The sequence below is a fragment of the Xenopus tropicalis genome, chromosome 1 (genome assembly GCF_000004195.4).
Source record: "Xenopus tropicalis strain Nigerian chromosome 1, UCB_Xtro_10.0, whole genome shotgun sequence".
NCBI lineage: Eukaryota > Metazoa > Chordata > Amphibia > Anura > Pipidae > Xenopus > Xenopus tropicalis.
Genome location: NC_030677.2, coordinates 125,817,714 through 125,844,071, shown reverse-complemented (window position 1 = coordinate 125,844,071; position 26,358 = coordinate 125,817,714). Strand labels below are relative to the sequence as shown.

At 38.3% G+C, this 26,358-nt stretch overlaps 1 protein-coding gene across 45 annotated transcripts in view; it reads right to left on the bottom strand.

The window, feature by feature from the left end:
• Positions 1-26,358, bottom strand: part of ptprd (protein tyrosine phosphatase receptor type D) — a 909,395-nt gene that overhangs the window by 534,837 nt on the left and 348,200 nt on the right. For all 45 annotated transcript variants that reach the window (XM_031895469.1, XM_031895576.1, XM_031895588.1 and 42 more), the window contains exon 6: positions 3,014-3,056. The gene's annotated coding sequence lies outside the window, so the exon portion shown is untranslated. The remainder of the gene's footprint in view (positions 1-3,013; positions 3,057-26,358) is intronic.

Here is a 26,358-nt window from a genome sequence, read left to right as displayed (position 1 = left end):
TATATACAGTAATAGAAAATCCTAAAAAATATCATATAGCCAATATCAGTAACATTTCAAAGGATTTAGATAACAAAAGCTAAAAATAAAATAAGGGATAAAAAACAAGCTGTATAACATAGCACAATTGAAACTCACACCCTTTGCATATGTAGAATTGTCCATTTTGGTGCAGAGCAGCTCCTCAAGCCAATAGCTTTCAGTGACTGGGGTTACATGGGTCCACCAACCACATGTCCAGAGATAAACCATAGAAAAATGAACAGTGAACCTCATCAAATGCTCTGTAGACATGCCCCCATATGTAATTAAAGGCACAAACTTTGCCAAGAAACAGTAACCCACAGCAACTATGATGCTTGCTTTTAAACAGGTGATCAGTAAATGTTACCTTCTGATTGGTTGGTATAGGTGATAAGAAGTATAGCAAACTTTGCTCCTGATATAACATAACCCCCATGGTGCTAAATGGTACAGATGTTTAAAGTAGCTATGCTTTATTAAGGTTTTTTTTTGTATTATATGCTAGCAGGTTTTCCCCCTATAGGTAATGCACTATACACATTAAAGTAAAAGATAATGAAATGAGCTAAAAGTTAAAAAGAACTGGGAGAGAAAGAGATTTCAGTAATGGTTAACCTGAAAGCATGTACTTTTTTTTACTATATATATATACCTGTATGTATACAGTATATATATATATATATATATATATATATATACTAACTTCTTTTCCCTGAATGTTTGTGCAATACAAACCTTTACTTGTCCCACTGACCTTTAAGGATTTTACTCTTGTTTATTACTACCCATGCCAGATTGTTACTGGTAGCACATGGGATCTATCACTGAATATAACTTTTCACCCTATGCCTGTGCAGTATAGTCTGCTAAAAAGCTACACTATTTCCCTTCCTATACAGAGCACATTTTTTATTAGCTTACACTGGTTTTGCATTTTTAACTTCTGTTATCAATCCTATCCTATCTCTCCTTTTTAAGGTCATACCCACTGAATGCATTCTATTAATCATTGAATAATGTATTGCCTCCAAGTTTCCGTGTCTTGCTGCAATACGTTCAAGAATCTAATTCCCTGGCTGATATAACTGTATCTTTAAAGGTCATTAAATCATCTGAAAAAGTTTTTCCTGATACGATGATATGGCATCATCATCGTCAATATTATTATTTTATTCTGCCTGTCACTTTGTTTTATATTTTGCCCAAACAGGGAAACTGAAGCTACTCCACTATACTATAGTATATACTATACATTATAAATTACATTATAAATGACAGCTATCCATTTTTACGCAAATACATGCAATTGAGTATCACACTGTGCTTATTCCTAAATACAAAATTTGGCCCAAATAAATTAGTCAGAAGATCTGAGAAAAAAAATAAAATACAGTGAATATTGGGAGCTTTCCTCCTCAAACTCTAGCTTATTTAAGATAAAACTCCAATGAATATTGGAATATTGGTGGACTTAAAAATTGAGAGCATTCCAGTTTAGGATCTTTTTTTACATTTTTGTCTCCAAACTCAATTTTGTAATACTGTAAATAACCTTGGAGGAATTTGTTTTTTACCACCACATGTTTTCCTCGAATCAAGGAAAAAAAACGGAACAAAAATTCCTGCGCAAGTATTTTCTGTAACCTTGAATACATGGGATTTATTAAAGTAAAAAATGTGAAAATTAACCAGACAAAGTCAAGAGGAATTGTCTCTAAATTCTTTACTGTATTTCTCCAGTTTATTACGTTTTTACATTAAATATTTATGTTTTTCATTCTCATTAAAAATGAATGAAACAATGTGTTTCTTGCTTGAGTAAGTTTTTTTTTCCCACAAACTCAGCAATTCGATTTGTTTTTTTTGTTAAATAAGCTAGCTTTCAAGTTAAGAACAAAACAATGTGCTAGTGTTGTCGCATTTTTGTGCTTGCTTTATATTTGTTCTCTAATTTTGATTAATCAGCCTCACTGTTTGAATCAAAGTTTGAATCATTTAAAAACACCACAGTATGCCTTGCCAAGTGCTTGGTTTCTGTTAGGATATCACAGGTATAGAACCAGGGACCCTAGATATAGTGGCTGCTGCTTCCTTAAGCAGAATCAAAGGAGGCAGTGTGGTTTGTGCCTGGAGGATAATATCAATTACTTTTACCATTCTCTGTTCCCTACTAGCCACCTGTGATCCAGCTGCAGGGAATAGCCAAAATAAGGGGCTATGTAAGTCTGCCCCTCTCATGCCCAGATGCTGTAACATTAACATTTCTTCTGTAACTAAGCCTCCTATTCCTAGCTCCTGGGATCCTGTGTTCCTCTATCTGCCTGGTCTTCTGCTTGCTTCATGGACTGTGTTTGCCTTGCTGCCTGCCCTAAACCTATGCCTGAACTTGGACTTTTCCAAGTTTTCTGCCAGTCCTTATACATTTTTGCTGTGGCTAAATCCATGGATAATTGTAACAGAACAAGGTGAGGCCAGGACCAGACAGGATTCAGGTGCAAGGAACAAGGTTTTCAAGGAACACAGGATCTCAGGAGGTAGGAACATGAGGCTTAAGGTGCCCATACACCTTCAGATCCCCCACCTACAGGTGGGTGATATCGGGAGAATCCAGGCTAATTCGATAATTTGGCCCTGGGGCCAAACAATCGAATTATAATGACGGGTATAGGCAAAGTCTGTCTGGGGACCGCATCAACGAGCCAATGCGGTCCCTGATCCGACTAGAATTTTTACCTATCGATCCTCCAGGCTAAAACTACAGTGGCTTCCATAGCTCAGCTTTGAGGAAAATAAAAAATATTCAGATAGTTAAACTCTTGCAACTTTAAACTGAAGATTCAGCTCTCTCTCTCTATATGTATATAAATATTTATGCTGTAAATATTTCCTAATCTTGGTGTTTTCAGTGTGCTCTGGATAAGGAAAGGTTTCAGTTATTCAAGATGGCTTGGGATTATCACAACTATATATCATCAAGCATCCTACTCACGTGTCTCTAGGGAGCATCCTGTTGTTGCAGTCTCAGGGTAGATCTAAAATATATATGTGAAAAAGATGTTGGTTTTACTCCATGTTTACATAGAAAAATATTTCCAAAGTAAGGTAAAGAAAATGCAAATACAAGATTTAATTAACCCTGAAGTGCAGCAATCAACAAAGAAACATTAAAATATAACGTATTTTGCTGTTAATATGGTTTTTTGTATTTATTATAATACATTGATCTTGTAAATACACAATGTTACAGTCACAGCAAAAGAAAACTTAAATTAATTTTTAAGCTGCATCTACAATAACCACAAATACAGTAATTTGTGTATCTTAAGTTGCAGAGAAGTTGCAATTAAAAAAAAGTTACATCACCTTAAAGGAGAAATAAACCTTACCCTATTCTCAGCCTCCTCTCCACCCCCTCTACTGTCCCCCTCCACTACCCCTCCCCCACTACCCCCCCCCAACCTCCAACCCTTCAAGAGCTATTCTGGTCAGAAGTCTCCTTGTATGCTAACTTAATGGCGCCATCTTCTATCTGGCATCATGATTGTGAAAACAGTGTAGTGTGTGATCCATTAGATAAACCTCCGTTGCATGTGTAGTTTTCAATCCTCGTGGGAGCCATGGGAGGGCTTTTATTTTTGTAAGTCAGGTTTTATTTCCAGGGCATTCTTGGTCCAACCATCCTTTGCCCCTTGAATTGTACATAGCAAGGCAGTCAGTCTAGGTCATCAGTCTGCATGTGATGTCTTACTTACTGAATACTGTTACACTACAATTCCTAGAAATCTGCTTTTGAAGTACACAGCATCATACAGACTACTTCATTCTCTAGATTTTACCACAGAAAAACTAAAACCAATAATCCTTCACAAACTGGAGTTTTGAGCTGTAAAAACACTGGTTTTGTTTCAGTTCCTTCTCACAAGAAAATTTAGAAAGACTGTTATTTGTTTCATGTAACACCCATTGCATGAGACCTAAATAATCAGCAGGTCACTCGCTAATTTTAAATCCCTGTTTCATCTCCATTATCATTCCTATATTAAACTTGAAATTAACCATGAGTATGAAGTACATAACAATACTCTAAGGGACAGATTTATTCACATTCCATTTTTTTGCTTTTAGAGCTTTTTGAAACCACTACTAAACTCCTTTCCACTAAAACCAAATGCCTAGTCATTTATTAAAATATGCGACTTGAAAAAGCATGAATGAACCGCAACTTTTTTGAATTGTTGCACCAATGAAAACATCAAGAAAACTTGATAAACTCTAAAACCATGAACCAAAGAAAGTTGTAAAAAAAACACCACCCATTGGGGGGAGATTTACTAATCCACGAACGGTCCGAAGGCGTCCGAATGCGTTTTTTTTGTAATGATCGGTATTTTTGCAACTTTTTCATCGGCGTTGCAACTTTTTCGTATGTTCCGCAGCTTTTCCGTCGCCATCGCAAGTTCTTCGTATATTTTCCGTGACTTTTTCATCGGCGTCGCGAAAAAATTGGATTGGTTTTTCCGCCGTTTACAATCACTCAATACGAAAAAATCACGACAGCGGCGAAATAGTCACGCAAAATTTGATAAAGTCACGGCGGCGACGGGAAAAGTCGTGACAAATACGAAAAAGTCGCGACAAATACGAAAAGACTGCGAAATTTTCGTTTACAATCCTAATTTTTCCCTTTCGGGATTCGTGGATTAGTAAATCTCCCCCATTGACTTCTACATGACCTTGCTTTTAGATGGCATATTTTTTTTCCTGAAACAAAATTGTATTTTTGTGCAATAGAATATGAATTATGAAAAAATACAACCTATAGTAAATACCCTCCCAAGACAAGTTGCAATTAGCCTTTATGTTGTTATTTTTTTCATTATTTAAAAGTTTTTGTTGTGTAGAATAGAATTGTTGTTTAGAATTCCAACTTGTATCTGGTTGCTGGGTAAGAATAAAAGCTTAAATGAGAGGGTCTGACATGAAAAAAAGAAAAAAAATTAAAATACAAGAATAGGACCTGTTATCCAAAATTCTCAGGACCTGGAGTTTTCTCATTAAAGGGCCTTTCCATAATTTGGATCTCCATACCCTAAGGGGCCTATTTTTTAAAGTATGACAGGTACGAATTACAAAAAAATCGTATTTGATCGTACTGTGTGTAGTTTATGCGACTTTTTGTATAGTCGCGCACCTTTTTCATATTTTGCAACAAAATTTGTGCAACAACATCGTATTGTCGCACCGAGTACAAAAGTTTCGGATTCATTCAAGCTTCGGTATCGTGACTTTCCTTGGGCCAGGTTGAAGCTGCAGAGTGCTATTGAGTCCTATAGGAGGCTTCCAGAATCAAGCATAGAAGGATCAAAGTCAGAAAGGTTTTCCTGCTGTTAACGATCGTTCGGAAACGAAAATTTTGTGACTTTCGGCTCTCTAATATTATTGTGACTAATAAGATTTTTTCGTAAGCATTTTCATATATTTGCGATCATCAGAAATTATCGTATTTAATCCGAATTTTTCCCAATTCGGGATTCGAACTGGTATTTTGAGGATTAGACCCCCTATGTCTTCTAAGAATCATTTAAACATTAAATAAACCAGATAGAATTATTTTCCTCAATTTAGGATTAATAATAACTTAGCTGGGATCAAGTACAGGGTACTGTTTTATTATTATATAGAGAGTCCATGGGAGACAGCTTTCACCTAATTCAGAGCTTTCTGCATAACATGTTTCTGGAAATATACAATTATACGGAAATATACGGATGTACAAAAGCCTGATTTTGGGTTCCACAGTTAGTGACTGCGAAATAGGCAAAATAGGCAAAATATAAACTCTATAAACACAAAAACATATGAAATAAATAATGAAAACAAATGTTCAACTTCCCCTCTAAACTATTAGTGATATTTGTCTTTGCATGATTGGTCTCTGGATAACATAATTACATGTTGAGGTTATATTTTACTGAGTTTTGTCTAAAATAGTCTTTCCCAGATCGCACTACTACACTCATATTGCGCAGCGGTTTTATATACTGCTTAGTGTCTCATAATCAGTAGTCAAACAAATCAGGGAATGACTACACTACAGTACATCTGGGAAATAGGTTATTAACAAGGAACATTAGATGTACCGCAATATGATCCGCTATCATGTTGGTGTAATTAGGTTGAACCCTTTTCTTTCCTCCTAGACAACATTCAAATTATGTTTCGGCAGATATTATATTAGTTTTGCCTATAATTAATATACTCTTCTTATTATGTTACATTTTACCTGTTTACCAGCTGAAGTTATATGATAAAATATGAGATTATGCCACATTTTTAGTCCTGTCAAAGTCTCCCTTGTTTTTCTCACTAATAAAGCTATGCACCATTACATTTGCAATCATAATTTTCTGTCCTTCTGACTTTGCTATTACTGCATTATTTTTGGAATGCCTTCTGTTCCAATGAACCAAGTTGGTTTTTCTGATGACATGCTGAAAAAAAACCCCATGAAGCACAGTGTGACACGTTTTGACATGGGGCAAGCGCACAGCACGAGTTCATTGTTTTTATGAAATTACTTCCCATTTTGATTGCTTTTTTTTTGCTTTGTGTTTCCTATTTGGCTTCAGTGATCTGTGTTTTTTCATTCAATCTTCTAAGCAGTCCCATGACATCATACTGTGACTTCAACTGCCTGAAGCTGTATTTGTCTTCTGTTTCTATAATTTCATTAATGAAACAGAAAAGACATGTATCTTTTAAACCAATTATAATATTATTTATATTTATGTATTCTTTAACCTGCAAATATAAATTTTGCATGTAGAGGCCCATATAATTCAATATGTAAAACACTGAACATTATGCCAACATTTTAATGAAGCATGACAGTTAGGGGCATAACGATACTAACTTTGTATTTTGTTGATTTTCATCAGTTTTATTTTTTAGTTATACTAATCACTCAAAAACACAAAAAATTGGGAATTTTTTTAAGCGTAAAAACTGTGAAAAACACTAATACAAAACGTTGCCATCTAAAAGTTGCTGAGGTTGTGAATAAGTCAGGGGAGCTGTCCAGGCAAATTGTAACAATTTTGTTTAATTTGTTGTTATAGAGGTTTTCCTGGGTTATTTTTGTTTGATTGTAAGTGCTAAGGCAGGTTTTTAGCTAAGTTTTTCTCATGCAAAATGCATGTCAGTGGGTGGGGTTTTTTTTCCATTCAAGATTTTTTGCACCACATTTTTTCCCTTAAGGAAAATTTTCATGATAATCTAGCTTAGCAATACCCTGTGCCACACCTCTCACAACTCTGGTCATGCCCATTCCCACACCTTGTGTCTCAACCCTTTCTCCTTGTAGATTGTAAGATCTTTTGGGCAGGGCCCTCTTCACCTCTTGTATCGGTTACTGATTGCTTTATATGTTACTCTGTATGTCCAATGTATGTAACCCACATATTGTACAGCGCTGCGGAATATGTTGGCGCTTTATAAATAAATGTTAATGTAATGTAATGTAATGATAAAATTTACCATGGTTTCACTAAATCAATCGCTGATGGCAAAACGCATACTTTCACCATAAATTCATGTCTGCCATGTCCTTATTACTAAATACAACATTTCTTAATCTATTGCTAATTGAAACATCTTGAAGAAAATGGACTTGTTACATTACTTTAAAAAATATATATTTACAAAAAATATATATTTACAAATAAATTGTAGATTGTAAGCTCTCTTGTAGATTGTAAGCTCTTTTGGGCAGGGCCCTCTTCACCTTTTGTATCGGTTATTGATTGCTTTATATGTTACTCTATATGTCCAATGTATGAAACCCACTTATTGCACAGCGCTGTGGAATATGTTGGCGCTTTATAAATAAATGTTATAATAATAATAATAATAAAATAAATGTAGACATTGAATATTATTAATAAAGGTATATTGTTAAGTTGCTTATGCAAAAATAAATAAATAAATCAGTTTCTGGAACCGCTTAAACTTATAGTCTGAGATTGAAATGATGGATTGAACAGAAATTACATGGTGACCAAGGTAAAGATGGGTAGGAAAAGAAAACAGAAGAAGAAGAAGAACAATACCTGGTTGGAGGAAATGTATTTGCTTTAGTCAGCCCTTAGGCTCAACTGTTCTTGAGGGGACTAGTGATGAGCGAATCTGTCGCGTTTCGCTTCGCCATAAAATTCGCCCGCGGCTATTTTTTAATAGAATAATCCCTGGCACCATGGACAAACACTAAATAGATTTCTTAAACAGGATGCAGTTCACAATAATAAGTATTAATGTATATAAGTATAGAGAATAAAATGTGCAGAAATTATTAATTAATTTTTTTCTCTTTGATTGCAGATACATTACAGAAACCACCCAACACCCAAGAAATACTGAAGCTGTGGATGAGGCAGAATAAATAATTTCAGCGGTCAACATTCTGACCCAACTTTGGGCAAAGCTGCCTTATCCACGCTTGCAATCTCTCCAATAACTTGGAAAAAAAAGGACTAGGTACATCTAATTTAATAGCTTCAACTTGTTTCTGTCACAGGAGGTTATTTTTGCATTATTTTTCAAGTTTCATTTGCAACCAACTGAGAATTAGAAAACAGTTTTCTTAGCTGTAGGCAAAAATGTCTATGTAAACAGCTTAATGAATAGTTCGGTAAATTGATATATCAGTAAGCAAGAGTCAAGGTTGTTTTTCTTTTTAACAGAGTGTATTACAAAGAGAAAACCAAAAAAAAAAATGATTACTCATATTAAGATTTTGCCTTATTGTTACCTAAAAAGCAATTTACCTTTAAAGTACATTTTTTGTAATTTCACATTGATATTGAAGGAATTGCAGAGTAAAAAGATTGCTTTAAAATTGCTGATTGCTTTCAAGCATCCTCTTTCCCACCTTTCCGGGGGAACATGTACTTCTACAAAATAAGATCTCAACTAAGGGAAACCCCACTCAAGAAATTGGTGCCTTGGTTTAAGCACTGTTGTATCTGTTCTTTCAGAATAACTACAATATCTGTAAAGAGATAAAAAAATATATCCAAACACTTGTAATGTATATCGGAGCAAGGCAGAAATCAGTTTCCAGTAATCTGGACATGTAATTGGCATTAAAAGGGTTAAATATCAGTGCCTGTACAGGTTTATGTTCATATGGAAAGTATCCCCCCAAACATCATTGTCATGTGCACAGCAAATTGCAAGCTGAACTATTCCTTGATTAGCACTGTTATTTATGTTCCCTAATTTAAACTACGCTCATTATACAAGCACATCATCAAAGAAGTTTGATCAACTATCTCACTGATTATACCACACTTTGCACATAAAAGGCTGATGTTGTTGCCATTCAAGAAACCACCTTGAGGATATGAAAATAATTATTTTTAAAGGGGTAGCTCACCTTCAAAATAACTTGATGTTGTTTAGAAGTAAAACTTTTTATCAGTAGCTTTCCAGTTTTTTTTTTACTTAATTTAATGTTTAATGTTTAATTTACATTAAAAAAAAACAAACAATTGGTTTCATATTCTCCCTTGCATGTATACCCAAAGGACTCAGGGAAACAGCATGGTTTGTTACTATAAGGGTGAAGACACATGGGCCAATTAGTTGCCGCAAGTAATTGGCATGCCCCAAAGGATATGCAATTTGTCACGAGGAGTTGTTTACTACTAGGCACTTTTCAGTATTGTCTATGGCAGGGTATTTTCAGCTGTTTAGTAGCCGTGACAAGTAGCTGCTACTAAGTAGCTCCATGTGTCTTCATCCTAAATCCAGGCATACACGCACCGATGATATTCGGTGCGTGTATGGCGGATCGACGAGACGACCAATATCGCAAAGGCTGCGCATCGGCCGGGTTAAAAGATTTTGATCAGGCGCCGTTGAAGGCGCCCCTGGGTTCAGGGCTCAATCGGCAGGTGTAGGTAGAATTCTTATAGTTTCTACCTCCACATCTGATGATTCAGACCTGAACGTCAGTGGGGGAAACGAACGATCTTCGAAGATCGGAATTGCCAAGTGTATGGACAGCTTAATTGCCCATTGCTTGGTGTTGAAAGCTTAAAAGGGGAATTGAATTTAGAGTAATGCATGCTTTCTGCTAATGATACCACTTAATAGCACAGAATAAATAAACTCTTGTTTATCTAATCATTGTATTGTTTGGTTTATTTACATGCATGCACTTCTCCTTCACCCACGTACTCATGTGCCAGAATTCTGATAAAGAAATGACAGTCAGTATGGGATATTGCTATAACTACACCCAATTTGAAGGTGCTGCTTGCACAGATACTAACTGTTATGTGGAATGTTAAAAACATGTGTTTACTTAATAATGTTACTGGATCTTTAATCAAAGTGGTTCAGATACACAAGATTAATGTACTGGGTTATTGTGTTTTTTCTTTTTTTTTGAGTCTGCTGTTCAGAAAACACTTAGAAAAAACTGCTGACAATTGGCTTCGGGAATGCAGGGTGGATTTGTGGCAAGGACAGTGGCAAAATGGCAGTGGAAAAATGTGCAGTGTCAGAAAAGTGTTGCTATGAGTGTCTGTTTTATGCGATTGTCATTGTATGCGTGTGTGTGAGCTGCAGGCTTTCTTCCCTCTTTAGAGAACCTTTAGAATATAAAAAATGAATATATATATATATATATATATATATATATATATATATATATATATGTTCTCTTTATCGCATTGCATTACTAGGTACATGAATTTATGGATAGTAATTTAATGAGAATATCCTCAATGCTGCTGTATAGCAGCAAGGACTTCCTACTTTGATGAAGTGTAACCTATGCCACATAACATAGTAACATAGTAACATAGTAAGTTGGGTTGAAAAAAGACATACGTCCATCAAGTTCAACCATAATGCCTATACCTAACCTGCCTAACTACAAGTTGATCCAGAGGAAGGCAAAAAACCCCATCTGAAGCCTCTCTAATTTGCCTCAGAGGGGAAAAAATTCCTTCCTGACTCCAAGATGGCAATCGGACCAGTCCCTGTATCAACTTGTACTAAGAGCTATCTCCCATAACCGTGTATTCCCTCACTTGCTAAGAATCCATCCAGCCCCTTCTTAAAGCTATATAATGTATCAGCCAGTACGACTGATTCGGGGAGGGAATTCCACAACTTCACAGCTCTCACTGTAAAAAATCCTTTCCGAATATTTAAATGGAACCTCCCTTCTTCTAAACGGAGTGGGTGCCCTCGTGTCCGTTGGAAGGACCTACTGGTAAATAAAACATTAGAGAGGTTATTATATGATCCCCTTATATATTTATACATAGTTATCATGTCACCTCTTAAGCGCCTCTTCTCCAGTGTAAACAGACCCAACTTGGCCAGTCTTTCTTCATAACCGAGACTTTCCATACCCTTTACCAGCTTAGTTGCCCTTCTCTGGACCCTCTCTAGCTCAATAATGTCCCGTTTGAGCACTGGAGACCAAAACTGAACAGCATATTCTAGATGGGGCCTTACCAGTGCTCTGTAAAGGGGAAGAATAACCCCCTCCTCCCATGAATCTATACCCCTTTTAATACAGCTCAGAACCTTGTTTGCCCTTGCAGCTGCTGCCTGGCATTGCTTGCTACAGCCAAGTTTATTATCTACAAGGACTCCAAGATCCTTCTCCATTATGGATTTGCCTAGTGCAGTCCCATTAAGGGTATACGGGGCTTGCATATTTTTACATCCCAGGTGCATGACCTTACATTTATCCACATTAAATCTCATCTGCCACTTAGCTGCCCAGATTGCCAGTTGGTCAAGATCCTGCTGCAGGGATGTCACATCCTGGATAGAATTGACTGGTCTGCAGAGTTTTGTGTCATCTGCAAACACTGATACATTACTCATAATACCCTCCCCTAAGTCATTTATGAACAAATTAAACAAAAGTGGACCCAGTACAGAACCCTGAGGGACCCCACTGAGAACCTTACTCCAAGTAGAGAATGTGCCATTAACAACCACCCTCTGTACCCGATCCTGTAGCCAGTTTTCTATCCATGTGCAAACGACTTCACTAAGACCAATAGACCTTAGCTTAGAAAGCAGTCGTTTGTGGGGAACGGTATCAAATGCTTTGGCAAAATCCAAATAGATTATATCTACTGCATCCCCACTGTCCAGCTTCTTACTTACCTCATCATAAAATGCATCCCCACTGTCCAGCTTCTTACTTACCTCATCATAAAAAGCAATTAAATTGGTCTGACATGACCTGTCCTTCATAAAGCCATGCTGATTACTGCTCATAATGCCATTCTCCACTACATAATTTTGAATGTGATCCCTTAACAAGCCTTCAAATAACTTGCCCACCACGGATGTCAAACTTACAGGCCTAGAATTGTTCCTATTAGGCCCAGGGGTAGTAACTGTAGTTTTTATTCCCCAGTCTATATAAGGGGAGGGAGAACATGGTTCTGCCTCTTTGGGCTCCACTCCACTGGGGTAAATGCTCAAATGTGGTGACTTCGCATTCTACCCATCATTTTCAATAGGTCTATGTCTATTGACATACTCATTAAAACAGGTTGGTATACTAGGAACAGACACATGCTGTGTATGTAATTTCCAATGTGAACTCGGTGTGCTAAGTGAAAATGCGCCTTTTTATTTGGTGTACAATGGAAGTGCCTCTCTTCTATGTTATTTTTAACAAAACTGATGTCCAAGTCTCCCTAAATTCACCATAAACCTGTAAGCTTAAAAATAGCGGTTAGAAGATTAGCAAAACCCCAGGTCATATAACCTTAAAAGCTGGATCTGAAAGACCATTAAAGTAAAGAAATGACTTATAAGGAATCCTACCTTATATATAGTTACATAGTTACATAGTTACATAGGGTTGAAAAAAGACCAGAGTCCATCAAGTTCAACCCATCCAAGTAAACCCAGCACACACAACCCACACCTACCAATCTATACACTCACATACATAAACTATATATACAACCACTAGTACTAACTGTAGATATTAGTATCACAATAGCCTTGGATATTCTGATTGTTCAAGAACTCATCCAGGCCCCTCTTAAAGGCATTAACAGAGTCTGCCATTACCACATCACTAGGAAGGGCATTCCACAACCTCACTGCCCTCACCGTGAAAAACCACCTACGCTGCTTCAAATGGAAGCTCCGTTCCTCTAATCTAAAGGGGTGACCTCTGGTGCGTTGATCGTTTTTATGGGAAAAAAGAACATCCCCCAACTGCCTATAATCCCCTCTAATGTACTTGTACAGAGTAATCATGTCCCCTCGCAAGCGCCTCTTTTCGAGAGAAAACAACCCCAACCTCGACAGTCTAACCTCATAGTTTAAATCTTCCATCCCCTTTACCAGTTTAGTTGCACGTCTCTGCACTCTCTCCAGCTCATTAATATCCTTCTTAAGGACTGGAGCCCAAAACTGCACTGCATACTCAAGGTGAGGCCTTAGCAGGGACCTATAAAGGGGCAAAATTATGTTCTCATCCCTTGAGTCAATGAAGGTCTACTATAGGGTAACAACACCCTCTTTATTTTAAATTTAAAATATTAGTTTTGTATTATAAATAGCATTATATGCAAAATATGGAACCCAGGTATCTAAAGTTATGATATATGTTTCCACACAATGGAAGCTGTTTCTTCTTCAAAACAGAAACTGATTTGTTACTTAAAATGTCATCTTCGAAGAGCATCTCAATATGCCTTGTTGAAAGTAAATAGAATCCATCATTTGCATGACAGTTATGATTGGGTATTGTTTAAAATAGGAAATGCCTGCCCCAACTCACAGGATAAATGATCACATCCTTGCCTAGGATTTACTTGAATCCCAGGAAAGTGGTCATGTGAGATATTACCCTAGATTTATTTGATGGACTCATTGATACATTCATTTGTACCTGTGATGGGAAACAAAAGTGACTGGTAGTAATTTGCTTTGTAAGCCAACAGTCTTTATGGTGTTTATGGTGTTTTTTGAATTACAAGTTACATTGAACAAGGATCCAAACCTAAGGTCCATCCCGACGTGAGTTTGTGACTTGCTTACTGCCATTTTAAGTGATTTCAAGAATAAAAGTCAACATCAATAAAAAAAAAAAAAAAATGCTTTTAATAAACATGTTGCTTTCAGTCCTTTTTTTGAAGGCTATTCTAAACCATATAACCTTAGAATCAATGTTTCAAATGAGCAAGTGCTTAATGTTAACTATATGTGCGTAAGTTCTTTTGGGAAAAGGATAATAACTGCTGTTTCAAGGGTTATTAAATGTACTGTATAGTTGCTTAGCTACAAGTTTTTTGAGGGAAGCAATTCTTATTTACTTATCTGGGTGCTTAACATCTTTTATGCTTTTTCACAGCATGACTCCAAATAAAATGGTCAGTATAACCTTCTAAAATCTGCACGTGCACCATGATAAAACATGAGTGAAGTCCTTGTTAAGATTACAATAATACAACCTCCACCTATAGATTTAATTACTTGCATTCCTTCCCTTTCTTTTCCCCAGTTTAATGTCATCCTAAAGCCTTCTACCCTTTATTTGCATGCCAACTATACATTCTCTGAAGCTAATATGTAGTGAGGACAGAACTTATATACTGCTTTGTTATCTACCAAATTGTTACTGACAACCTGACACCAGTCTCTGATCATGAAGGCTTGTATACACTTTCAACAGAATTGTTGTTTTTGTAAAGTATATACATTGTAATAGCAGTTATTATTGGTAATGTCTTAGTTCTATTGGGCCTTGGACCATTCCAGTGAATCTGAAGCTATTTTCCTTATGTCATTGTAAAGGTATAAGGTGAGATGATGTGTTTTTAACAGTTTTACGAATAAATACAGAATTATGAAGTGAGTAGCAAATTGTGTTTAGAAGACATGCTGGAGTTGGAAAAACCTAAATAGGAAATAAACTAACATTTAAACAATATATTAGAGTTAAATAAATTGGCACAAAATTAAAAAAAAAAAAAAAAAAAAGGTTATAGTGACTGCGGCTGCTGGACCTGATGTGCAGGTTGACCCACAACCCAAGGAAACTGCAGGTTTATCCTTAGGTCAGATGGGTCAGGGTTGAAATTTGGGCAACCATTTCAAGTTTCAAACTTCCGCAATTTCAGGAAATCGTGGCAGCCACGTATGCCATCCCACCGGCGATTTACATTTTCACCGGTGGGATGGCATTTCAGGGAGATTAGTCACCCGCGACAAGGGTGCCCCTGTGCCCTTAAATATTTAAATAGCTGTCAGAATTGTAGTACAGGAATCTGTTATCCGGAAACCCATTATCCAGAAAGCTCCGAATTACAGAAAGCCTGTGTAGGGACCCATAGGGTTAAGCTCCCTATGGTGTTATCCCCTACCTTTATGTTATCTGTGTTGTAATAGGGCAGAGCCCTCTACACTCAGATTACTGTTATTAGGCTACCCCCTATAGGTCTAGCCCAGGTTGACCACTCCCCTTGTGCAGACTATATAGTGTCTGGCACAAGGAAGCGTCTTCCTCTTTGGCTGCTGTTCTCTCAGGCTGCATGTCATCGGGCCTGAGACACACGGTCTCAGTAAAGAGAACTGCCAGTTTATAAGTCGGGGACAGGGCCCCGTGAATGAGAACTAGCCAGCACAGACAGGTTTACTTATAGCACCCTCTAGGAGTGGTGAGAGTAGTCAGATTATTTAGAAAGGGCAGTTAATAGCCCCAACCAGGAGTTGTAAAAGGGTTTAGTCCACCCCGGCTCTGTAGTCGTTCTTTAGGGACCGGTTTTATTAGACGCCAGGTACCAGTGTTAGGAGCTCTCCCCTGGACCACAGTCGGCCGGAACACTCCCTTCTGAAAGGTCTATATCTCAGGTGTCAACTAATCCTCTGTGCATCCTCCAAGTGGGTTATTCTGTGCCTAAGTGTCACCTTTGTATTATCCACGGTGATCACACATTCTATACTGCTGTGTCTGTGAGTATACCCTGCTGCACTATCAAGTTGTGCCTTTGTCCAATAAATTGTACCATAGTTAATAAGCAAGAATCCTCTGGCGTCCATTATTCTTCATTTGCACTACACACCTCAGCTAGTTGTAGTTCAACTACACCCTCAGCTCCATCTAATTCTCCCATATAGCGGAGGCTCACCCCTTTGTATTAAGTGTCGCAATGTAACCCATGCTCACCTTATCACTACTAGCCTGGGTTTGGTAAATTGGGTCAGAAAAGCGTTAAATTTATGGCGCCCAACGTGGGGCCCGAAGGGTTAAATTCATTTTGAAATTTTCGGAGCCATTACCTGAGGGGCTGAGTAAAAGTGTGTGTATTACTTTAAAAATTTCTGACGCGTTAGGCAAAAGGCGCCTGCAGAGATAGTGACATCACGGCGGCCATTTTGGGTTGTACTTCCCAAGAGAGAGGACGCGTGTGCCACTACTTGAGAGTTAACCCGGATACTAACAGTGTTGTGCGGCTGCCATCACTTATTTGGTGTCTCATCACCTACGCTACCATTGCGAAAGTGCCCACCTTACTCCGCGGCTGCCGAGAAGGACTGTTGGGTGCATCACTCAGGGACCAGCGGCTGCGGCCCGGGTGACGACGCAAGGAGCGCTTACCATACAGTGAGTACCCCACGGCTGTGGGCTACCCCTTAAAGCGGCATCGCTGAGCGGATCGCGGCTGTGACCGACCTCACAACAGTACCGCTACATATTAACCGAGACTTGCTGCTGATAGCCTGATCATTGATCCACAGGCGCGTCTGGCGGCGGCCATTTTAGTTTGGGACAGATTGTGCCAGGGATCAGAGCTATATTGCTGTAGTTGCAGAGCGACATTTGCACTACCAAAAATGGCTGAAGCTAATGAACCATGCCCAACTCCCCCAGAGAGTGTGGAGAAAGACATCCCCATTCAAGAGCGCCTAGTGTGGCTAGGAACTTATGGGGAGAGAATGACTGAGGATGGCGCTGTAGTGGTGGAGCCACAATGTGCGATGTGCCGCCAAGCTATAGTACAAGCTTGGAAGGAGCTGGAGGACTGTTGTCCTTTTTGTCAGACCCGCTGCTGGGTGAGGCCCATGGGAGCCCGGAAAGGAACCATTTCTACCCCCGGTACCTCCAGATCAGCAACACCCTCGTTGGCGGCGTTATACCCGCCACAACCCTCACCTACACCAGAGGTGAAGCATAGGGGGGTATCTTCCAGATCGGAGAGCCCGGATGCTGCTGATGTCATCTCTATAGTAGCCTCCGAGAGTGTGTGGCCCAGTGACCGGGATGCTGACCTCCCTCTGCCTACTAACACATCCACGGACGTGTCTGTCGTGGATCCCCATCTGTTGTTGCTTAAACTCAATATGGGACGGGGCAGGTCTCGTTCCCCTACACCAGAGGGAGCCAGTGCCATTTCCACCCCCTCCACCGGGAGTGATATCTTTATAAGCAGTTCCCTGGCCAGGCAACGTCAGGTCCCCAACTGGATGGCCATGGATTTTGGGCCCCTTCCAAAGAGCGCTTCTGATGAGGAGCATCGCCCATTTGAGCCACCCAGACCAAACGAGAGACCTTCTAGTGACCCGCCAGGCTGGCCAACTATTCCGCCTCCTCCACATGCGGTCAGCAAAGACACCTCTTGCTGGGTTGCCCAAGGGAGGGCGGACCCTGGAAAGTTTCGCTCTGTGTCACGGGTCCAGAGGCTCATAAATGAAAAGGTGTACCAGCTTTGGGGCTTCTATATGCCCTATGCCCCTGAGTGGGTATTCGATGAAGTGGAGCGGCTCCTAGACGAGTGGCTCTACGGAGTTCTCATCCGGCGAGAAGGCCTGACACCTGGAGGCCTCCTGCATCAAAACGCCACAAAGAGGAACCAGGACGCCGAGTACCTGGCAAACCTGGCAAGAGAGTGGTGGTTCGGCCGAACCATCCTGAAACATGGAGTCCGGTCATGCGGTAAATTCCAAAAGGACCGCACGTTTGCCTTGCTGTCTAACCTACCATCAGGGGCCAAGATCGACAAGCCTCATCCGGCCTACTATGTCGCTTTCAAGGTGACCAAGGATAAGTATGACCGCAATCTCCACTGAGAATCCCATGCCGGTCTGGATCTTCATCCCAGATGGGATTTTCCCCCGGGTGGGAGGTGGGTTTATACTTCCTTAAGGTTAAGGGAAAACCACCCACCATTTTGGGCACACCTCTAAAGAGACTGCCGTGTTTTTTTGCCGCCATAGGGTGTGACCCCTTCTTTCAGTTTGTCCACAGTGATGGACGTGTGTTTAGTTCTTTAAAGTTTGGGACTCTCCAAATCCTATAGTGAGAGACTGTAAAATTGTTAATAGTTGGGTGAACAATAAAAGACTGCTGCGCCCCACCACACTACAACTTCTACTTCATCGCCTAGTCCACACCTACGGAGTGCATGTCGAGAGATCCATGAACACTGGGTTAGGGTGGAAGGCCTGGACTTAATAAAGTTGATGGGTGGGAGTGTGCCACAGTTTAAATTGTGCCCAATAACTATTTCTTTACAGCCAAGCAAAGTGCCTGGAGACACCTGAGTGAAGGCAGGATCGTTTCCATGTGTAAGTGTGTGCCTGAGCACCTCTGTAGTGGTCAGGAAGGTGACTCAAGAATTGCTCTAAGTAATGTGCCTGAGTGATCTATTATGACACTCATGATTGTATATGGTTTACAGTAACGTAACTAGCAACGAAACAGTTAATATTTTGTTTAAATCAAAAATTCTGTTACAGCTAAGAAAGTGCCTGGGAAATTCCCATGTGTGCACTGGAGTGATCCTACAGGACACTCAAAGTGTATATGATTCAATAAGTTGCTGTATGTGCCTAATCTTTTCTTTACAGCTATCCAGTGTACCAGATACTCCTCAGGAGAGGGTATCAGAAACGGATGTAAGGATACTGTATTTTTGCACTAAATCAATGCACTACTGTTTTTGCTTGAAAAGTGTACTTAATGTTATTTGCCATTGCCGGGTCGGAATGGATTTTTCCCCCGGGTGAATGTAGGGACCCATAGGGTTAAGCTCCCTATGGTGTTATCCCCTACCTTTATGTTATCTGTGTTGTAATAGGGCAGAGCCCTCTACACTCAGATTACTGTTATTAGGCTACCCCCTATAGGTCTAGCCCAGGTTGACCACTCCCCTTGTGCAGACTATATAGTGTCTGGCACAAGGAAGTGTCTTCCTCTTTGGCTGCTGTTCTCTCAGGCTGCATGTCATCGGGCCTGAGACACACGGTCTCAGTAAAGAGAACTGCCAGTTTATAAGTCGGGGACAGGGCCCCGTGAATGAGAACTAGCCAGCACAGACAGGTTTACTTATAGCACCCTCTAGGAGTGGTGAGAGTAGTCAGATTATTTAGCAAGGGCAGTTAATAGCCCCAACCAGGAGTTGTAAAAGGGTTTAGTCCACCCCGGCTCTGTAGTCGTTCTTTAGGGACCGGTTTTATTAGACGCCAGGTACCAGTGTTAGGAGCTCTCCCCTGGACCACAGTCGGCCGGAACACTCCCTTCTGAAAGGTCTATATCTCAGGTGTCAACTAATCCTCTGTGCATCCTCCAAGTGGGTTATTCTGTGCCTAAGTGTCACCTTTGTATTATCCACGGTGATCACACATTCTATACTGCTGTGTCTGTGAGTATACCCTGCTGCACTATCAAGTTGTGCCTTTGTCCAATAAATTGTACCATAGTTAATAAGCAAGAATCCTCTGGCGTCCATTATTCTTCATTTGCACTACACACCTCAGCTAGTTGTAGTTCAACTACACCCTCAGCTCCATCTAATTCTCCCATATAGCGGAGGCTCACCCCTTTGTATTAAGTGTCGCAATGTAACCCATGCTCACCTTATCACTACTAGCCTGGGTTTGGTAAATTGGGTCAGAAAAGCGTTACACCTGTCTCCCAGATTTTTCAGATTTTTAAAAGGATTTCTTTATTCTCTGTAATAATAAAACAGTACCTTGTATTTGATACCGACTTAGGTATAATTGATCCTTATTAGAGGAAACTAATTCTATTGGGTTTAATTAATGTTTTATTGATTTTTTAGTAGACTTAAGGTATGGAGATCAAAATTATGGAAAGGCCCCTTATGCGGAATACCCTTGGTCCCGAGCATTCTGGATAATGGGTCCTATACCTGTATGAAGATAAACATGGCCAGCATAACATTGTATAGAAAGGTCTCTTTTTTCCTTTCTCACTCCCCCTTACCTTTCAAACATGCTTAAATATGCAGTGTGTGTGTGGATTAAAACCTAATTTAATTTGGATATGACAGCCATTTAGTAAACTGCAGTTTCACAAAATTTACAACAACAGCTGCATCCACGATCTAAAGTTTTTGCATTGTCCTTTTTTATTATACAGTGCAGAAATTCTGCTAAAGATTACCATTTCCAAGAAAAAAGGTCATGCTTTTGTATTGCACAAAAAACAGGTATTTCTTTCACAAATTCTGTTCCTACAAAATGACAAATGACCCTTTATACCCCTAGTCATGCAGCACATACTGAACTACAAAATTAAAATATGAAACTATGACTCTATGGATATAAAAGTACTGCCCTTTTGATGTGCTGCAGAATTACTAATTAGACCAAGATTTGCCCTTTAATTATGATGCTATTGCACAGATAATAATGAATAAAAATCCTGTTTAAGCTTTGCAGTGGAATAGCATTAGAAATATGAGACAGAGCAGCCATATTTCATTACACTGCACAGAGAGTTGAAAGCAATCAAGCGTAGTTAGCCATCCCCATCTTTGGCTAAGGTAATTATTAGCATGATATTTTTTTCTTTTTTTTCAATTTTTACTGTGCTTGCCCAAGAGGAAAATGAACCATGCTACTTATCAGCTTCATGCATACAGAAATAATAATGACTGAAACTGATCAAGACAAAGCTGCTGGATTAGCTGAAAAGCTAAAATTACTACAAAATACTAACATGCAAAGTTTTCAAAAACACATGGTCCAATTAGCAACACTGTATTATAAATCAACAACAAATGTATTCTGTTTTCCAAAACAATTTTTTTTCTAAGGCTCTATGTCTGTGTCAATTTTAAGGTGACACACTCCCCATGTGCTTCCTGAGCATCTCCTTTGTCAGTGAAATCGTTTGCTAAGTATAGCAGTTGTCAGATTGCTTAATATGCCCTAGTTCTAAGCCTAATATTCAAAAGTTGTTTCTCAATGACAAAATATTAGTAACTGTCTGACTTGGACCAAGAAATGGCATGGTTATGGAACATGTATCTTCCTAAGGGGCATATTTATTATAGTCCAATCAGATATACACTTTTGAGCATATTATGAGCATATTCATCATAGTGTGTAAGCCCATAGTAACAAATCAGCAACTAGATTTAAACGGTCACCTAGAAGTTAGAAAACAAAAGTAAAGACTTTTGTTTTCTAACTTCAAGGTGACTGTTTAAATCTAGTTGCTCATTCATTACTATGGGCTTATATACTATTATGAATATGTTCATAAGTGTGTCCTGAAAGGAGAAGGAAAGGTAAAAGCACGAGGGGTGCCAACATGTCACCCCCCAGTGATTGTAATTGTTTACCACCAGTTCAGGTTAACTGAAGCTATCCTCTTCCTTCTGTCTTCTTTCTTCACAATCCCGGGGCTGGCGCATGTGCCGTTTTTTTTGTTAAAGTTTGGCTTTTCGCTCTACTGGGCATGCCGGAAAAAATTTAAATTTATAACTTTGATAATCAGCCCAGTGGTATAATTCTATTATCCCCCATATACTATTATTGACTGAATCAACTTCTCCAACCTAGTGTTCTACAAAATTATAATAATTAGGCAATTTTATCAAGGCTTAATTAAATTTTGTTAATTTTAGAAAAGGTTATACATGTACAGATATAAAAATATTTTGAAATTAATGAATGAAAGAGGCAGCATCTTCTTTCAGTTGCACTAGCTTATTGAATGCATGGTATTTGCTTCACGTTAGTCAGGTAGATGTATGATGGAGGTGATGGAAGAATGGAGTCTGACATATTAGTTAGCCAGCATGGCTAGCACTGAGATTCCATTGTCTCCAGGAAAAGCTAGCATTAGCTAGACCAGCATTAGCAATAAATGGTTGTGTATCTTAGGGATCATCTCCCTAAAAAATCCCAACCTTCAGGCAAAAAGCTACTACCAGTCTTTGAAGAGTTTCTCTACCACAGCATGTCATTATCTCCAGGAGGACATTCTATTAATAGTTCTTTGTGGCTGTGATTATTGATAGGATGGATCAGGTTCCCTGGATGCAGGGGATGACATCAACCATTTAAGAAAACAAACATACATAAAAATGGGGTTAAGTGGCTTAACAAATCTGTCCAGTTTGGCTTCGGCAGAAAATTTGGGATACTGCTGAAAACGTTGTGAAATGGTGAAAAATGCATGAGAAGCGACTATCGCACAACTTATGTGACACCTGCAACTTTTTGTTTTTTACATAATTTTTTTGATGTGACCGTGACCATGTTTTTTGACATGATCATTACTTTTTCCTCACATTTTCTCAAATGGTAAAATGTGGAATTTTGCAGCGGATCCATGCCTGTTGAAAAAAAATCTGCTCATTGCTAATTGCAAGTAACTAGATATATTTTATGCCCAATAAACTAGAATTGAAGCAAGAGGAGATAACCTTTAATGTTTTGCTTTAAGCTGCTAATATGCTATATGAATGAGCTGCATTACCTTGTACGACAAGTGAATGGCATACACAGGCCTGCAGAAGAAAATGGATGTTAATCCCAATGTACTTGTGAATAATAATTACTAACTGGCACCACATAGTAATGTAGACTTAAATCACAGAAAAAAAATGATTTAAGCTTTGAATCTGTATTTGTATTAAAAGGACAAGTACAATTATTTGGTGGTCTTTATTTCTTTAAATGACAAGCACCCATTTGTAATAAAAGGCACTAAGTTTGCCCAGGAGCAGCATCCCATAGCTACCAATAGGATGTAAACAGGTGACAAGTAAAGTCTACCAGCTGATTGGTTGTTTTGAGTTATTGTTCCTGGGGAACAATAACTCAATAGTGCCTTTTATTACAAAACAACCTTACATCTTCTATCTAGCCACTGTATTCTGGGTAAGTGGCCATGGCATTTTATAGATTTAGTTATTTAGGTAGGCTAGATTAGCTTAGATAGGTTGGCATACCAGACTGTAGTTATTTAAGTAGGCTGAAATTAGCTTTTTCATTTGCAGTGTAGACAGCGCGGAAATATAAAAATGTTAGCTAAGGAGACTTAACAGGAGAATCATCTGTTTTATTTTGCTGTGAGTTCCATTTTTTTGACAAAAACAAGCATTTCCATTTCCCTTGCTATGTACATCTAAGCTTACAAGATAATTGCTTAATTTTTTATAGTGCTTATATTTCATGAAAAAGATTGTTTGGGACAGTCAGTAATTATTAGGATATAAATTATACTATGTAAGTTAATTCAGTTAACTGCAAGTCCACAGAGGCCGCCGTCGACACTCATATTAAGTTATATTCTTTGCTGCCGCAAAGTACGCAAACTCTTAATTAACAGTATAGAATACATTATATACCTTTGCCAATCAGTATAGTAATTAAATGTAACATAGTCATCTCCAATATGCATCATTAATTAATAATTCATTTACTGCCATAATGTACTGATTGTTTCACTTTGTTTATACATAGAAAAGGCTATATCATATATATTTTTTAAGATCATTTTAAACCTACTCAAAACTTTTTCGTGCATTTTCATTTTACAAAGTGACAGTATTGGGGCATTTACAAATGCTCGATTTTTTTGTTTTTTTGTCACAGAGAAAAAAGCAAATGTGTTGCGATTTATAATGCAACAAAACCGTGACAATTCCAAATGCAAAAATACACCAGTTAAAACTTGTCAAAATCATGTAGAAGTCAATGACAGACATCTCTTTTAAAATTGGAAGATTTTTATTTGCTTTGTGGTGCTTTTTTGTCGCTGGCTTTTGTGCAAGAACACAAAAAGTCGTGATTTTCATGCAACAAGTCAAAAAGGTAGTGTTTTTTGCAGTTTTTCCATGACTTTTTTCAATCGTGCTTTTTCAATTTGGATTTTTTTATAAACTGCCATTCGTGGAAATGGGTTTAGTTGCAGTTTGAAAAAAGATAAATCCGTGAAAATCTGAATGTTAATAAATTCCTTCCCATGTGTGCAACGTAAACTGATCTATTATGAACAACAAACATAGCCTTCAGGTTTTGAAAATTATTGGCTTCCTTTAAGAGGGCAGTATATACCCTTGCATCATTGTTTAACATGAGTTGAATGAATAGGACTTGTGCTGAAAATACTTTTTCCATTTTGTTTTAATCACAAAAACATCTATGGTTTTTGTTGTTTCTTGAGATAAACTGGGCAACCAGGGAGATTGAAGCTACTCCATGTTTGGTTCTTATGAGGCAGATAACTATATTACCAGTGCACGGATAATGGGATCCTCCTAACAAAACAGCCATGACAATGTGGGAAGGGAGGAGTTTGTATTTACTGTTAATGTAATTATCTACCTTGCAAGGATCAAATATGAAGTAGGTTCAATTATCCTGTTTGTTTTGTTCCCTGTTCGCTTAAGAAATATCAAAAACATAGATTTATTTTTATTTTTGATTAAAACAATATGCAAAACAAAAGGCATGTTAAACAAAAGTACCCCAAATTTCTGCCCCTCACATCACCACCAGATTTTGTTGTCTCAGGTCCTCTATCCACTCATATCCCTTAAAGGAACAGTAACACTAAAAAATAAAAATGTTTTAAAGTAATTAAAATATAATGTACTGTTGCCCTGCACTGGTAAAAGTTGCGTGTTTGCTTCAGGAACACTACTATAGTTAATAGAAATAGCTGCTGTGTAGCCATGGGGGCAGCCATTTAAATTGAAAAAAGGAGAAAAGGCACAGGTTACATAAGAAGATACCAGATAAACTGTGTAGAATACAATGGGAATCTGCTACTTATCTGTTATCTGCTTAGTAACCTGTGCCTTTTCTCCTTTTTTCAATTTAAATGGCTGCCCCCATGGCTACACAGCAGGGTATTTATATAAACTGCAGTAGTGTTTATGAAGAAAACACACAACTTTTATCAGTGCAGAGCAATAGTATATAATATATTAATTATTTTTCTACACTTTCATTTTTTGGTGTTACTGTTCCTTTAACCTCAGTATTTATGAGTGTGAAGTGGCCATATTATATACAGATATAAGATCTATTTTCCAGAACATTTAGGACCTGAGGTTTTCCACATAAGGGACCTTTCTGTAATTTGGATCGGCATACATTAAGTCTGCTAAAAATCATTCAAACATTAAATAAACCCAATGTGATTAAAATGGAGTAAATATATATTAGTTGGGATCAAGTACAAAGTACTGTTTTATTATAACAGAGAAAAGGGAAATCATTTTTACAAATCAGAATTAATTTCTCAAAATGAAGATGGCCTTCCTGTAATTCAGAGATTTCTGGATAATGGCTTTCCTGATAAGGGTTCCCATATCTGCATTGCATTTTTCTTAAATTCTGGAGCCGAAATAATTTTGTTTCCCATGCACTTCCCTGCAAAGCCTGTAGTTACACCCCTTGCATAAACTCTGTGAGTGCTCACTTCATAAGAGCGTCTAAAAATAATAAGAAAATATATATATGAAATGGCTAAATCAGAATTGTATAGGCAACCAAATGAACATACAAGTCTGGCCATTCATGAACTAATTTTGCATGAACAGCACATCTGTAACAATGAGAAGCTCACCTCATTTGTATTCAAAGCACTAGGAATCCTGGAAAGTGAAGGTTCACTCCAAAATGTTCCATTTTAATTGAATACTCCATGAAGCAAATTAATACAAATGTGTTGTTCGGGTGAAACCACTATTCAGGCTTTGCATATGCAGAAAACCCTGTGCTATTCAGCTCAAAGTGGAAACGTGGGATTTATGGTGCTAGCACACTGCTACTTTCATTTCACTACTGCAGATTCTTTGATACCTTGCATGTAAAGGGTTAAACCCAGGTTTCTTTTCCATAGATCTTTTTTTATGCAGTCTTTTGAGGGAATCCTCTGGGAACTGTTTAAGAACCACTGATTGTCAAAATATTTCCCTCATTGTACCCTCACACTTAAATGTTTTCTACACATCATGATGCCTTTAGTTCAGGTTATATAACTTTGTTAGTGTTTACTATGTT